This window comes from Pan paniscus, chromosome 1, assembly GCF_029289425.2.
Source record: "Pan paniscus chromosome 1, NHGRI_mPanPan1-v2.0_pri, whole genome shotgun sequence".
NCBI classification, from domain to species: domain Eukaryota; kingdom Metazoa; phylum Chordata; class Mammalia; order Primates; family Hominidae; genus Pan; species Pan paniscus.
The window spans coordinates 28,525,276-28,540,360 of NC_073249.2; positions in this window are offsets into that span (position 1 = coordinate 28,525,276).

Sequence of the window (15,085 nt, forward strand, 5' to 3'; positions counted from 1 at the left end):
TGAAGGGAGAGGATCCTGGAGCCAATGAGAGGGATTTTGCAGATAAAGCCAATGGGTTGTTGTCCCCATCTCAGTGGTCCCAATCTGCCTACCAGCCCCCGCCAGAACTGGGACAGCCCTGGATTTAATGACGGAGTCCCCCCAGCCCTGTCCCAGCCCACCAGGCCCAGGCCTCTCCCTCCCTGGAGGAGCCCACCTAGTACTGAAAGTTGGTTCTCTGCTGACACCTGCTGGACCATCTCTACATTGTTTTATGGCAGTAACCATCCTGTGCCAGCAACATTGTTATGATGAAAGTTGACTCTTCCTTTTGCAAAAATGCAGGTTTCTAAAATTGGCTTTGACTAGCAGCTGTTTCCTTCCATATTGCAACAATATGGGAAGATCTTGTATTGTGTGCTTAAAATCACTAGACCGGGCGAGGGAAGCAGTCATGGTTCAGGAATAATACTGTGTACATTTTACAGATCTTAAGGTCAATTCACATTTATTATCTCACTTTTTTAAAATAACTAACTGTAGGATGCCGACGAGGGATTATTATCCCATTTGACTTTAGGAAGTTGATCCTCAGAAAGGTTAAGTGGCTTGCCCAAGGTGACGTAGTTGGGAAATGGTGTTGGAGGGAACAGAGGCTAGGTTTTCTTGTTCATCAACCGGTATTATACCATCCAGCCAATTTCTTCAGGGGAAATGGTTTATTTAGAGGAAAAACTCTCTGCCCTCAATCAGAATGTGTACTGATTTCAAACAAGGAGCTGGAGAAAAGAAGTATATCTAACTCAGACACACTTCCCTGTCCTGAAATTTCTTTCTCTCCTCAGCATTAAATGTGGAGACTTCCTTGCCTCCCAGTATCATGCCACTTGTTAAATTCTAGTTTGGGCATCTACCCAAATGAGGCCCAAATTTGATTTGGGTGGATGCTCCAAATCAGAATTCAACAAGTAGCATGATACTGTGTCCAATTCACATCTGCAAATGAAAATAAATCCCTCAGTTTATATTCAGTTTTGTCTTTGCACTAATAAAAGTAAATCATTTTGACTATTTAAAATATCCAACCAACTAGATGCAGTTTGCCTAGGAAGGCATTTATCTAAACCTTCTCACCCACCCTCCTTGCCCTCCATCATAACATCCCGGTCACCTTTTTCCGTTGCAGCTGGAAAGCAGTCTATTTTGGTTGCCATCAAAGCCCTGACTTCAATCTCTATGACCCTCTGGATCTGAGAATGCCTCTCAGCTTCCAATGCTTCATCGCTCTCTCTAGTATTACCCTCATCTCCCCACCCTACACTTTTTCCCACAGCAGCCATGTGCAATGGAGATTTCCACAGGAAGCATGACATGTGAGGTGCTCAAGAGGCAGGAGCTTAAGAAGCCTGTGAGCAGATTTTAAGAGGTTTCTATGCAGACCCCAGAAGCAGGCATCCTTGACAGCAGGGAGCCTCAAAGCAGACATAGTGTTCCTTGTTATTCTGGTCTGCTGGAAAGTAAGAGGCTTTCAGTTGCTCTCCTCACTCCTTTGCTTCTCTTCCCTCCCCTATAACAAATATGATTTTAGTCATCAAGGTCATATAGAATCTTCTGAAATTTCTTAGAATTTTTCAAACTTACTGCCAACCTCCCTGGTTGAGAATCTCCTTTCTTCATGCCTAGATAGAGAGAAATGGTGAGTTCTAGGGCCATGCACTCTGCTAAGCACTCTACAGACATTATCTCATGTGATTCTAATTTTTTTTATTTTTTATTTTTAGAGATGGGGTCTCACTATGTTGCCCAGGCTGGTCTCAAACTCCTGGCATCAAGCGATCCTCCCATCTTAGCCTCCCAAAGTGCTGGGATTACAGGCATGAGCCACTGGACCTGACCCTCTCTCATGTGCTTCTAAAAACAAGCTCAGGAAGGTGCTATCATTATTTCCATTTTACTTGGGGGTAAGGGAGGCTTAGAATGGTTAAGTAACTTACCTAAGGTCACAGTAAGTAGGGCACATTGGATTTGAGGCTGCATTTTTAGCCACTAGGCTCCTTGCTCATTGTTAATGTTTAATTTTTGTGTCAACTTGACTTGGCCATGGGATGCCCAGATAAACATGATTCTGGGTGTGTCTATGAGGGTGTTTCTGGATGACATTAACATTTGAGTTGGCAGACTGAGTAAAGCAGATTTCTCTCCCCAGTGTGGGTAGTAGGCCTCATCCAATCCATTGGAGGCCTACATAGAACAAAAAGCTGAGTAAGGAGAATTTACTCTCTCTACCTGTTTTCAAGCTGAGATATTGGTATTCTCCTGCACTGGGACTGGAATTTACACCATCAGTTCTCCTGATTCTCAGGCCTTCCATCTCAAACTGGAACTACACCATCAGCTCTCCTGGGTCTCCAGCATGTAGACAGCAGATCATGAAACTTCTCAGCCTCCATAATTGCTTGAGCAAACTCTATAGTTAGCAGGAGATCCCAGTTTCTGCATGCGGCAATGGCCTGCTCTGTGCACATGACTACCTACCTTTCCTGACAGCTGAGATCTCACTCTGCTTGCTTTCCTTTTCAGTTCTTCCCAGTTAACCCTCCCAAGGCCAAATAAGTTAAAACTGTTAAAAAAAAAAATGGTGAAGTAGAGGCAGTGACACTTAGCTGCAACCAAATATCCGTGGTTGATTCTATGATGAGCAGGAATTGATAATCACAACTCTTCATTATAGTTTGCCTTGAACTATATGTTTCGTATGATAATAATAATTTTTTTTGAGTCAGGGTCTCACTCTGTTGTCCAGGATGGAGTGCAGTGGCATGCTCAAGGCTCACTGCAGCCTTGACCTCCTGGGCTCAAGCAATCTGCCCACCTCAGCCTCCCAAGTAGCAGAGACAACAAGTATGCACCACCACACCTGACTAATTTTTTTTTTTTTTTTTTTTTTTTTGGTGGAGAAGTGGTTTCACCACATTGCCCAGGCTGGTCTCAAATTCCTGAGTTCAAGTGATCTGCACACCTCAGCCCTGCAAAGTGCTGGGAATACAGGCATAAGCCACTGTGTCCAACTGAAACATGTTTAATATAATTATTTGATAAACTTGGTTGTAATGTTATTTTTATTGTATTCACTGTGTTATTTTCACTGTGTTCACTGTGTTATTTTCAATAAATTCCTCTTCTTAATGCTTTCAACATAAGTTCCATTATGAAAGCAGTTTGGTGTTTCTTTGTTTGTGGAGATAGAGTCTCACTCCGTCGCCCAGGCTGGAGTGCAGTGGCATGATCTTGGCTCACTGCAACCTCTGCCTCCCAGGTTCAATCGATTCTCCTGCCTCAGCCTCCTGAGTAGCTGGGGTTACAGGCGCCTGCCACCATGCCTGACTAATTTTTGTATTTTTAGTAGAGACGGGGTTTCACCATGTTGGCCAGGCTGGTCTTGAACTCCTGACTTCAAATAATCCACCCACCTCGGCCTCCCAAAGTGCTGGGATTATAGGCATGAGCCACGGCACCCGGCCAGCAGTTTGATTTTTTAAAGCAGGAATACCTCAGTAGACTTGTTATGTTGGATGTTACTTAAGAAATAGAGGAAAATTTGGGTGTTTACAGAGCTATCATGTGAACGATGTAATATTAATCCTATGGCTGGAGACAGTAATGGGGAATAGGTCTTGGAGAGACTGGGGGATTCTCAAACCCAAATCCAGACCTAACAACTGTCTATAATCCCAGTGGAAAAGTGAGGCATCCAAAGAAGCCCACATGGCTGCACAGGGGGCTCTTCAATAGGCTTCAATCTTTAAAAAAGCAAAACCGGAGTTTACAAAGACAAAGTCAAGAGAGTGGCAGGAACCTCTAAGTGTACTTGCAGAATGCCTAGAGCCCATAGTGAAGTTAGACTTGTAAAGTATGTGACTGGTAGCAAATGGGACTTTTAAATCTGTGCCTACACAGAAGGATGAAAAAGTACCAGGTTTCAGTGAAAATGATGTGATCGCTGATAACAGAGAGAAATAAGAGTTATCCAACTCTTAGTTTACTTAGATCTTCTTATTCAGGGAGAATGTTTTTGAAATTATAAATAATTTTTAAACAATGAAGGTAAATTTGAAATTTCACTATAGTACATGCTTTTACTATTCCCTCTTCCTTGAAAGAACTTTTTTGAAAAAGCAGTTGCTTTAAATTAGTTTAGTCCTTGAGAGCTCTGGTTTACTACTTTTTAATCCCAAAGTACTAAAAAACTTTCTGATGTGATCTTAGATTCACTGTTAACTATATCTTTGGGAATTTGTGAGGAATAAGAGAGATGCCAAAACCTAGAGGCAAAAAATAGGCCTAATTTTAAAGGGGTTTTAAACTTCAGATTAGTAAATATATTGTTCCCTGGAAATTTTGGACTGGAGTATCAAGTACATTAATTGTCTGCTTTTTGAAAGGTTTATAGGATTCCACTGAAGCAATACAGATTGTTTTTAAATAACAAGTTATGTTAAATTAATAACTTTTTTTCTAAAAAGGTTATTAAGTTGATTAATTCATTCATTACATTCACAAATAATGTATTGAGCCAGGTACTATATGCCAGGAGTTCATCTAGATACTGGCAACCGAGTAAAACAAAACAAAACAAAACTTCTGGCTTTCAAGAAGCATGCATTCTAGTGGTGAAGCAGGCAAAAAGTGGCTAGATATGTGTTAACAGGGAAAAAATGCTGGGAGAAAAATAAAGCAGGATAAGAGAATTAAGAAGTAAGAGTAATAACACTGGAAAACTGCATTTTGACATAAGCAAAACACTTAACAGTGGCTGCATATTAGACTTTAGGAGAAGATGATGAAATATGGATTAATGATGTGACGCTCATTGATTGAATGCTTCAACCTTGCCCCCCGGTAACTGACATGAACCCAGAGGGGTTGGTTCAATCTGAGGAATATGCCTCAAACTGTTGCTGGTCCACTCTTGGGCAACACTGGTGTCTACGATTTAGATGGAGATGTAGAAGGTATTAATATCATACCAAGTATGCAGTGCAACAAAGCTAGGAAGAATAATGGGACAAAGCCAATGGACAAAACAAATCCAGTCCTCTATAAAAGCAACAAGAACACTGGAAGTAGAGTCAGGAATCAACTTTTTCAGAACTCTGGAAATTAACCAAAACCTCGTAACAATTTGAAAAGTGTTTGTTCGAGAAAAATGGCAGAATCTTGGTAAAAGTGATAAGATTTGTAGCATTTTCACCTGCTGTATTCTGATTTCTGTCTCCTCAGTTTTAGTGATAGCTCTGAAAGCCAACAGCTTCACCGTCATGGTATCATGAAAATCTGAAAGCCAACCGCTTCACCATCGTGGTATTATGAAAACCAGCAGCCTAGCAGTAACTAGAGCCGGGAGATGGGGGTGAGGGGGATAGTTTTGGAGGTACCCAAAAGTCTCATCCCCAGAGAATTGTCCCTCTTTGATCTCTCTGGCAGCTCTCTGAAGACCCTCACTTGCAGGACTGACTTTTATTTCACCTAACTCAGAGGCTAGGGGCATTGGTCAAAATAATGAGCAATGATTTTCACATTGCAGCTGCCTGTGGCTGCAATAACAGTTGAGGACAAACAAGAAGTTGACAAAAAAGTTAAAAAGATAGGCTGGAGAATAAACTGTCCTGAGGAGGCTTTGTAAAATTCTGACATATTCCTGGGAATTTAGAAGATGATGTACATATGCAGAGCTGTGCAGATGCCACCCAAAACCTAAAGAGGCCCTAATCACTCACCTCTGACTGAAATTGAGGGTATGCAAAAGCACACAATAAAGGCTAACATTTACTTGTAATCTGCTTGCAAGACCATTAAAGTTGCACTCTGAACACATACACAGAGTCTCTTGACAAAGGTGGTAAGAGTTATTGGTGCAAGACACATAAGGAAATCTCTGTCCAATAATTTGTTGAATGGTAAGCTAACCAAACAGAGACCTCAGTGGCTACATGTGAAAAAGAACAGTGACTTTATACAACTAGCTCAGAGAAGTCACTAAACAAACAACTACAATAACAAATAATAAATATAACAAACCCTGTTGAGGGGAGGGATCTGCTTTCCAGAGTTGTCACGTTATATTGTTTAAAATGTTGAGTTAAATACACACACACACACACACACACACTCACACACGCACAGGGCATGGTGAAGTGTGCCTGCAGTCCCAGCTACTTGGGAGACTGAGGTGAGAGGGAGGATCCCTTGAGGCCAGGAGTTTGAGACTAGCCTGGGCAACACAACAAGATACCATCTCTAAAACAAACAAATGCTACAAGACATACAAACAGGCCAGGCGTGGTGGCTCACCCCTGTAATCCCAACACTTTGGGAGGCCAAGGCAGGTGGATCACAAGGTCAGGAGATCGAGGCCATCCTGGCTAACACGGTGAAACCCCATCTCTACTAAAAATCCAAAAAAAAAAAAAAAAAAAATTAGCCGGGTGTGGTGGCGGGTGCCTGTAGTCCCAGCTACTCAGGAGGCTGAGGCAGGAGAATTGCTTGAACCCAGGAGGCGGAGCTTACAGTGAGCTGAGATCGCGCTGCTGCACTCCAGCCTGGGCGACAGAGCGAGATTCCATCTCAAAAAGAAAAAAAAAAAACATACAAAGAAACAGGAAAGTATGCCCCATACTCAAGAAAATAAAGTAGTCAATAGAAACTGTCCCAGAGAAAGTCCACACATTGGACTTACTATGAAAAGTCTTAAAATCAGCTATTATAAATATGTTCAAAGAACTAAAGGAAAATGTGAGAATGATGTATCACCAAATAAAGAATGTCAATAAAGAAATAGGAATTATTTAAAAGAACCAAATAGAAATTCTGGAGTCAAAAAGTACAATGACTAAAATAAAATATTCACTAGAGGAGCTCAATAGCAGATTTGAGCTGGCAGAAAAAAAAAAAACAGTGGATTTATAGATGGGTCAGTAGATGTTATCCAGTCTGCAGAACAGAAATAAAAATTAATGAAGAGAAATGAGCAGGAACTCAAAGACTTATGGGACATCACCAATTGCACCAACATGTGCATAATGAGGGTCCAAGAAGGAAAGGAAAGAAATGGCACAAAGAATATTTGAAGGAAAACTTCTCAAATTTGATTTTAGGAAAAAACATTTATCCACACAGCCAATGTAGCTGAAGCTCAATGAAGTATAAGAGACCTGTACCTAGACATATCATAATTAAACTGTTGAGAGACAAAGACATTCTTGAAGACAGCAAGTAAGAAGCAACTTATCACATATAAAGAATTCTCAATCAGATAAACAGCAAATTTCTTATTTCTCTTAGAAACCGTGGAGGCCAGAAGACAATGGGATGGCATATTTAATGTGTAGAAAGAAAAACTTGTCAAAAAAATCATACTGTAGACACCAAAAATATCCCTCAAAAACGAAATAGAAATTAAAACATTCCTAAGTCAACAAAAACTGAGAGAATCATCACTAGCAGACATGCCCTACAAAAAAAAAAATAGTAAAGGGAGTTCTTAAAGCTGAAATAAAATGACACTAGATGGTAACTAGAATTCACGTGAAAAAAATAAAAAGCACTGGTAAAGGCAACTACATAAGTAAAAATAAAAGACAATATAAATGTAATTTTGGTTTGTAATTCTTCTATATTACTTAAAAGATTACTGCATAAAGCAATAATCATAAAATTGTGTTGAGGGGCTTATGATGTATAGAGATGTAATTTGTATGATGATAATGCCACAAAGGAGAGCTATATAGGAGTAAAGTTTTGGTACACTATTGAAAATTGAGTTAATATTACTTCAAATTTGATTGTTACAAGATGCTAATTGTAATCAAATATACATATGAAACACATAATATAACTAGGATGGTACACTAGAAAATATCTAAAACAAAATAATACACTAATGGAGGAATAGAGGAACAAAAACATGAGACATGTAGAAAACAACAAAATGGCAGGTATAAATCTTATCTTAGTTACATTAAATGTAAATGGATTAAATACTCCAATAAAGAAGTAAAAATTGGCACAATGGATTTTAAAAAATTGATCCAACTATGCTATCTACAAAAGACACACTTGAGTTTTAAAGACACAAAAAGATTGAAAGTAAAAATGGGAAAAGCTATAGCGTGAAAACAATATTGAGAGAGATGTAGTGGCTATATTAACATTACACAAAATAGAAGTTAAAACAAAAATTATTACTAGAGCCAAAGTGAAACAGTTTATTATGAGTAAGAGGTCAATCCATCAAGAAGATATCATTATAATCATATATGCACTTAACAACGGAGCTCCAAAATGCATGTAGCAAAAATTGGCAGAATTGCAAGAAGAAATAGATAATTAAACAATAACAGTTGGAGACTTCAATATCCCACTTTTAATAATGAATAGAACAGCTAGACCAAAGATCCCTCAGAAAATTAAAGACTAGACTATTCCACACCCAATCAGACCCAACACATTTCTTTTTTTTTTTTTTTTTTTTTTTTTTTTGAGACGGAGTCTCGCTCTGTCGCCCAGGCTGGAGTGCAGTGGCGCGATCTCGGCTCACTGCAAGCTCCGCCTCCCGGGTTCACGCCATTCTCCTGCCTCAGCCTCCCGAGTAGCTGGGACTACAGGCGCCCGCTACCACGCCCGGCTAATTTTTTGTATTTTTAGTAGAGACGGGGTTTCACCGTGTTAGCCAGGATGGTCTCGATCTCCTGACCTCGTGATCCGCCCGCCTCGGCCTCCCAAAGTGCTGGGATTACAGGCGTGAGCCACCACGCCCGGCCGACCCAACACATTTCTATGAAACACTTCACCCAACAACAGCAGAATATATGTGTGCTTCTCAAGGGCACATGGAACACTCTCCAGACTAGATCACATGTTAAGCTATAAAATAAATCTCAAAATATTTGAAAGGATTTAAATCATAAAAAGTATGTTCTCCAACCACATGAAATTAGAAATTAATAACAGAAAGAAGTTGGAAAATTCACTAATATGTGAAAATTAAGCAATATACTCCTAAGTAATCAATGGGTCAAAAAAGTAATCACAAAGGAAATTAGATAATATTTTAAGGTGAATAAAAAATGTATACACAACAAACCAAAACTTCCGAAATTTAACCAAAGCACTGCTTAGAGGTAAACACCTATTTTTTTTTAAAGAAATCTCTTAAAAGCAAACCTTTCACCTAAAGATCCTGAAGAATAAAAGAGCAGAGAAAGCTAAATCCAAAGCAAGTAGAATGAAGAAAATAATAAATATTAGAGTATAAATAAGTATATTAGGGGATAGAAAAACAATAGAGAAAATTAATCAAACCAAGTTGACTCTACAAAAAGGTAAATAAAGTTGATAAACCTTTAGCTACACTGACCAGGAAAAAAAGAGAAAAGACTCAATTACCAATATCGGGAATGAGACATTACTACTAACTTACAGAAATAAAAAGAATTATGATTATAATGAACAATTGTATGCCAACAAATTAAACAAAATAGATTAAATGAACAGATTTCTGGAAAAACACAACTACCAAAACTGACTCAAGAAGAAACAGAATATTTGAGTAGACACATAATGAATAAAGAGATTGAATTAGTAATTAAAACACTTCCCACAAAAAATCTTGCCACGAAGTTAAGGACCAGATAGCTTCACGGGTGAATCCTACCAAATGTTTAAAGAAGTGTTAACACTGGTCCTTCCCAAAATCTTCAAAAAATAAAAGAAGAGGTTATACTTCCCAGTTTATTCTATGAGGCCAGTATTTTTATATCAAACTCAGGCAAAGATGACACAATCAAAAAAATTACACAATATTTCCTATGAATATAGATGCAAAAATCCTCAACAAAATACTAGCAAATTTAATCCAGCAACATATAAGTGAGATTATACACTATTCCCAAGTGAGATTCATCCCAGGAATGCATGGTTGTTACCACATACTAAAATTAAACAAATAATACACCTCCTTAATAGAATAAAGGAAAAAACCCAAACAATTATTTAAATAGCCTGAACAGCCTTGAAAAACACAAACAGAGTTAGAGTGCTCACACTTCCTGAATCTTACTGCAAAGCTACAGAAATCAAGACAGTGTGGTACTGGCACGAAGACAGGCATATTAATGAATACAATAGAATTGAGAGTATGGAAATAAAATCTTACACTGATCAATAGGTTTCTTACAATATTTGCAGGTCAATTTAATGGGGAAAGAATAGTCCTTTTAATAAATGGTGTGTGATAACTGGATATTTACCTGCAAAAGTATGAAGCTGTTGCCCTACCTCACACCATATATACAAATTAATTCAAAATGGATCATTTGCCTAAATATATACAATACAACTATAAAACTATTAGAAGAAAACATAGCAGTAAATCTTTGTGATTTTGTATTAGGCATTGATTTTTTAGACATTCATCAAAATACAATAAAAAAGACAAATTGGACTTTATCAAAATTAAAACTTCTGTGTTTCAAAAGACATCATTAATAAAATGAAAGACAACCTATCATTGCTGCCAAGATGGCCGAATAGGAACAGCTCCAGTCTGCAGCTCCCAGTGAGATTGATGCAGAAGGCAAGTGATTTCTGCATTTCCAACTGAGGTACATGGTTCATCTCATTGAGATTGGTTGGACAGTGGGTGCAGCCCCATGGAGGGCAAGCCAAAGCAGGGTAGGGTGTCACCTCACCTGGGAAGCTCAAGGGGTCAGGGGATTTCCCATTCCTAGCCAAGGGAAGACATGAGAGACTATACCGGGAGGAACAGTGCACTCTGACCCAGATACTGCGCTTTTCCCACAGTCTTCACAAGCGGCAGACCAGGAGATTCCCTCTGGTGCCTGGCTCGGGGGGTCCCACCCCCACGGAGCCCAGCAAACTAATATCCACTGGCTTGAAATTCTTGCTGCTAGCACAGCATTGTGAGGTCAACCTGGGATGCTAAAATTTGGTGGCAGGAGGGGTGTCTGCCATTGATGAGGCTTCAGTAGGCAGTTTTACCCTCACAGTGTAAACAAAGACGCAAGGAAGTTTGAACTGAGCAGAGCCCACCGCAGCTCAGCAAGCCCACTGCAGCCAGACTGCCTCTCTAGGCAGGGCATCTCTGAAAAAAAGGCAGCAGCCCCAGTCAGGGACTTATAGATAAAACACCCATCTCCCTGGGACAGAGAAACTGGGGAAAGGGGCAGCTGTGGGCACATCTTCAGCAGACTTAAACATTCCTGCCTGACAGTTCTTAAGAGAACAGCAGATCTCCCAGCACAGTGTTCAAGCTCTGATAAGGGGCAGGCTGCCTCCTCAAGTAGGTCCCTGACCCCCGTGTATCCTGACTGGGAGACATCCCCCAGTAGGGGCGGACAGACACCTCATACAGGAGAGCTCTCGATGGCATCTGGCAAGTGCCCCTCTGGGACGAAGCTTCCAGAGGAAGGAACAGGCAGCAATCTGTACTGTTCTGCAGCCCCCGCTGGCAATACCCAGGCAAATGGTCTGGAGTGGACCTCCAGCAAACTTCAGCAGACCTGCAGAAGAGGGGCCTGACTGTTTGAAGGAAAACTAACAAACAGAAAGGAAAATAGCAAAATCAACAAAAAGGACATCCACTCAGCGACCCCATCCGAAGGTCACCAACAGCAAAAACCAAAGGTAGTTAAATCCACAAAGATGGGGAGAAACAAGCACAAAGGGCTGAAAACGCCAAAAACCAGAATGCCTCTTCTACTGCATAGGAACACAACTCCTCACCAGCAAGGGAACAAAACTGGATGGAGAATGAGTTTGACAAACTGACAGAAGTAGGCTTCAGAAGGTGGGTAATAACAAACTCCTCTGAGCTAAAGGAGCATGTTCTAACCGAATGCAAGGAAGCTAAGAACGTTGAAAAATGGTTAGGTGAATTGCTGTCTAGAATAACCAGTTTAGAGAAGAACATAAATGACCTTATGGAGCTGAAAAACACAGCACGAGAACTTTGTGAAGCATATACAAGTATCAATAGCCAAATCGATCAAGCAGAAGAAAGGATATCAGAGATTGAAGATCAACTCAATGACATAAAGTGAGAAGACAAGATTAGAGAAAAAAGAATGAAAAGAAATGAACAAAGCCTCCAAGAAATATGGGACTATCTGAAAAGACCAAATCTACGTTTGACTGTTGTACCTGAAAGTAACGGGGAGAATGGAATCAAGTTGAAAAACACTTTTCAGAATATTATCCAGGAGAATTTCTCCAACCTAACAAGGCAGGCCAACATTCAAATTCAGGAAATACAGAGAACATCACAAAGATATTCCTCGAGAAGAGCAACCCCAAGACACATAATCATCAGATTCACCAAGGTTTAAATGAAGGAAAAAATGTTAAGGGCAGCCAGAGAGAAAGGTCAGGTTACCCACTAAGGGAAGCCTATCTGACTAACAGTGGATCTCTCTGCAGAAACCCTACAAGCCAGAAGAGAGTGGGGGCCAATATTCAACATTCCTTTAAAAAAAAATTTTCAACCCAGAATTTCATATCCAGCCAAACTAAGCTTCATAAGTGAAGGAGAAGTAAAATCCTTTATAGACAAGCAAATGCTGAGAGATTTTGTCACCACCAGGCCTGCCTTACAAGAGCTCCTGAAGGGAGAACTAAACATGGGAAGGAACAACCAGTATCAGCCACTGCAAAAACATACCAAATTGTAAAGACCATCAGTGCTATGAAGAAACTGCATCAACTAACGGGCAAAATAACCAGCTAGCATCATAATGACAGGATCAAATTCACACATAACAACATTAACCTTAAACGTAAATGGGCTAAATGCCCCAATTAAAAGACACAGACTGGCAAATTGGATAGAGTCAAGACTCATCAGTGTGATATATTCAGGAGACCCATCACATGTGCAAAGACACACAGAGGCTCAAAATAAAGGGATGGAGGAATATTTGCCAACCAAATGGAAAACAAAAAAAAAGCAGGGATTGCAATCCTCGTCTCTGATAAAACAGACTTTAAACCAACAAAGACCAAAAGAAACAAAGAAGGGCATTACATAATGGTAAAGGGATCAATGAAACAAGAAGAGCTAACTATCCTAAATAAACTGTCCTAAATATATATGCACCCAATACAGGGGCACCCAGATTCATAAAGCAAGTTCTTAGAGACATACAAAAAGACTTAGACTCCCACACAATATTAGTGGGAGACTTTAACACCCCACTGTCAACACTAGACAGATCAATGAGACAGAAAATTAACAAGAATATCCAGGACTTGAACTCAGCTCTGGACCAAGTGGACCTAATAGACATCTACAGAACTCTCCACCCCAAATCAACAGAATATATATTCTTCTCAGCACCATATCGCACTTATTCTAAAATTGACCACGTAATTGGAAGTAAAACACTCCTCAGCAAATGCAAAAGAACGGAAATCATAACAAACAGACTCAGACCACAGTGCAATTAAATTAGAACTCAGGATTAAGAAACTCACTCAAAACTGCACAACTACATGGAAACTGAACAACTTGCTCCTGAACGACTACTGGGTAAATAACGAAATGAAGGCAGAAATAAAGATGTTCTTTGAAACCAATGAGAACAAAGACACAACATACCAGAATCTCTGGGACACATTTAAAGCAGTGTGTAGAGGGAAATTTATAGCACTAAATGTCCACAAGAGAAAGCAGGAAAGATCTAAAATCGGCACCCTAACATCACAATTAAAAGAGCTAGAGAAGCAAGAGCAAACAAATTCAAAAGCTAGCAGAAGACAAGAAATAACTAAGATCAGAGCAGAAATGAAGGAGATAGAGACATGAAAAACCCTTCAAAAAATCAATGAATCCAGGCTCTTTTTTTGAAAAGATCAACAAAATAGATGGCCCGCTAGCCAGACTAATGAAGAAAAGAAAGAAGAATCAAATAGATGCAATAAAAAATGAAAAGGGTATATTACCACCAATCCCACAGATGTACAAACTACCATCAGGTAATATTATAAACACCTCTATGCAAATAAACTAGAAAATCTAGAAGAAATAGATAAATTCCTGGACATATACACCCTCCCAAGACTAAATTAGGAATAAGTTGAATCACTGAATAGACTAATAACACATTCTGAAATTGAGGCAGTAATTAATAGCCTACCAACCAAAAAAAAGTCCACGACCAGACAGATTCACAGCTGACTTCTACCAGAGGTACAAAGAGAAGCGGGTACTTTACCTTCTGAAATTATTCCAATCAATAGAAAAAGAGGGAATCCTCCTTAACTCATTTTATGAGGCCAGCATCATCCTGATACCAAAACCTGGGAGAGAAACAACAAAAAAAGTAAATTTCAGGCCAATATCCCTGATGAATATCTATGTGAAAATCCTCAATAAAATATTAGCAAACCAAATCCAGCAGCACATCAAAAAGTTTATCCACCATGATCAAGTCAGCTTCATCTCTGGGATGCAAGTTTGGTTCAACATATGCAAATCAATAAATGTAATTCCTCAAACAAACAGAACCGATGACAAAAACCACACGATTATCTCAATAGATGCAGAAAAGGCCCTCAACAAAATTCCCATCAAGCTACCACTGATTTTCTTCACAGAACTGGAAAAAACTACTCTAAATTTCATATGCAACCAAAAAAGAGCCCACATAGCCAACACAATCCTAAGCAAAAAGAACAAAGCTGGAGGCATCATGTTACCTGACTTCAAACTATACTGCAAGGCTACAGTAACAAAAACAGCCATGGTACTGGTACCAAAACAGATACATAGACCAATGGAACAGAACAGAGGCCTCAGAAATAATGCCACACATCTACAACCATCTCATCTTTGACAAACCTGACAAAAACAAGCAGTGAGCCTATTTAATAAATGGTGTTGGAGAAACTGGCTAGCCATATGCAGAAAACTGAAACTAGACCTCTTCCTTACATCTTACACAAAAATTAACTCAAGATGGATTAAAGATTTAAATGTAAGACCTAAAACCACAAAAACCCTACAAGAAAACCTAGGCAATACCATTCAGAA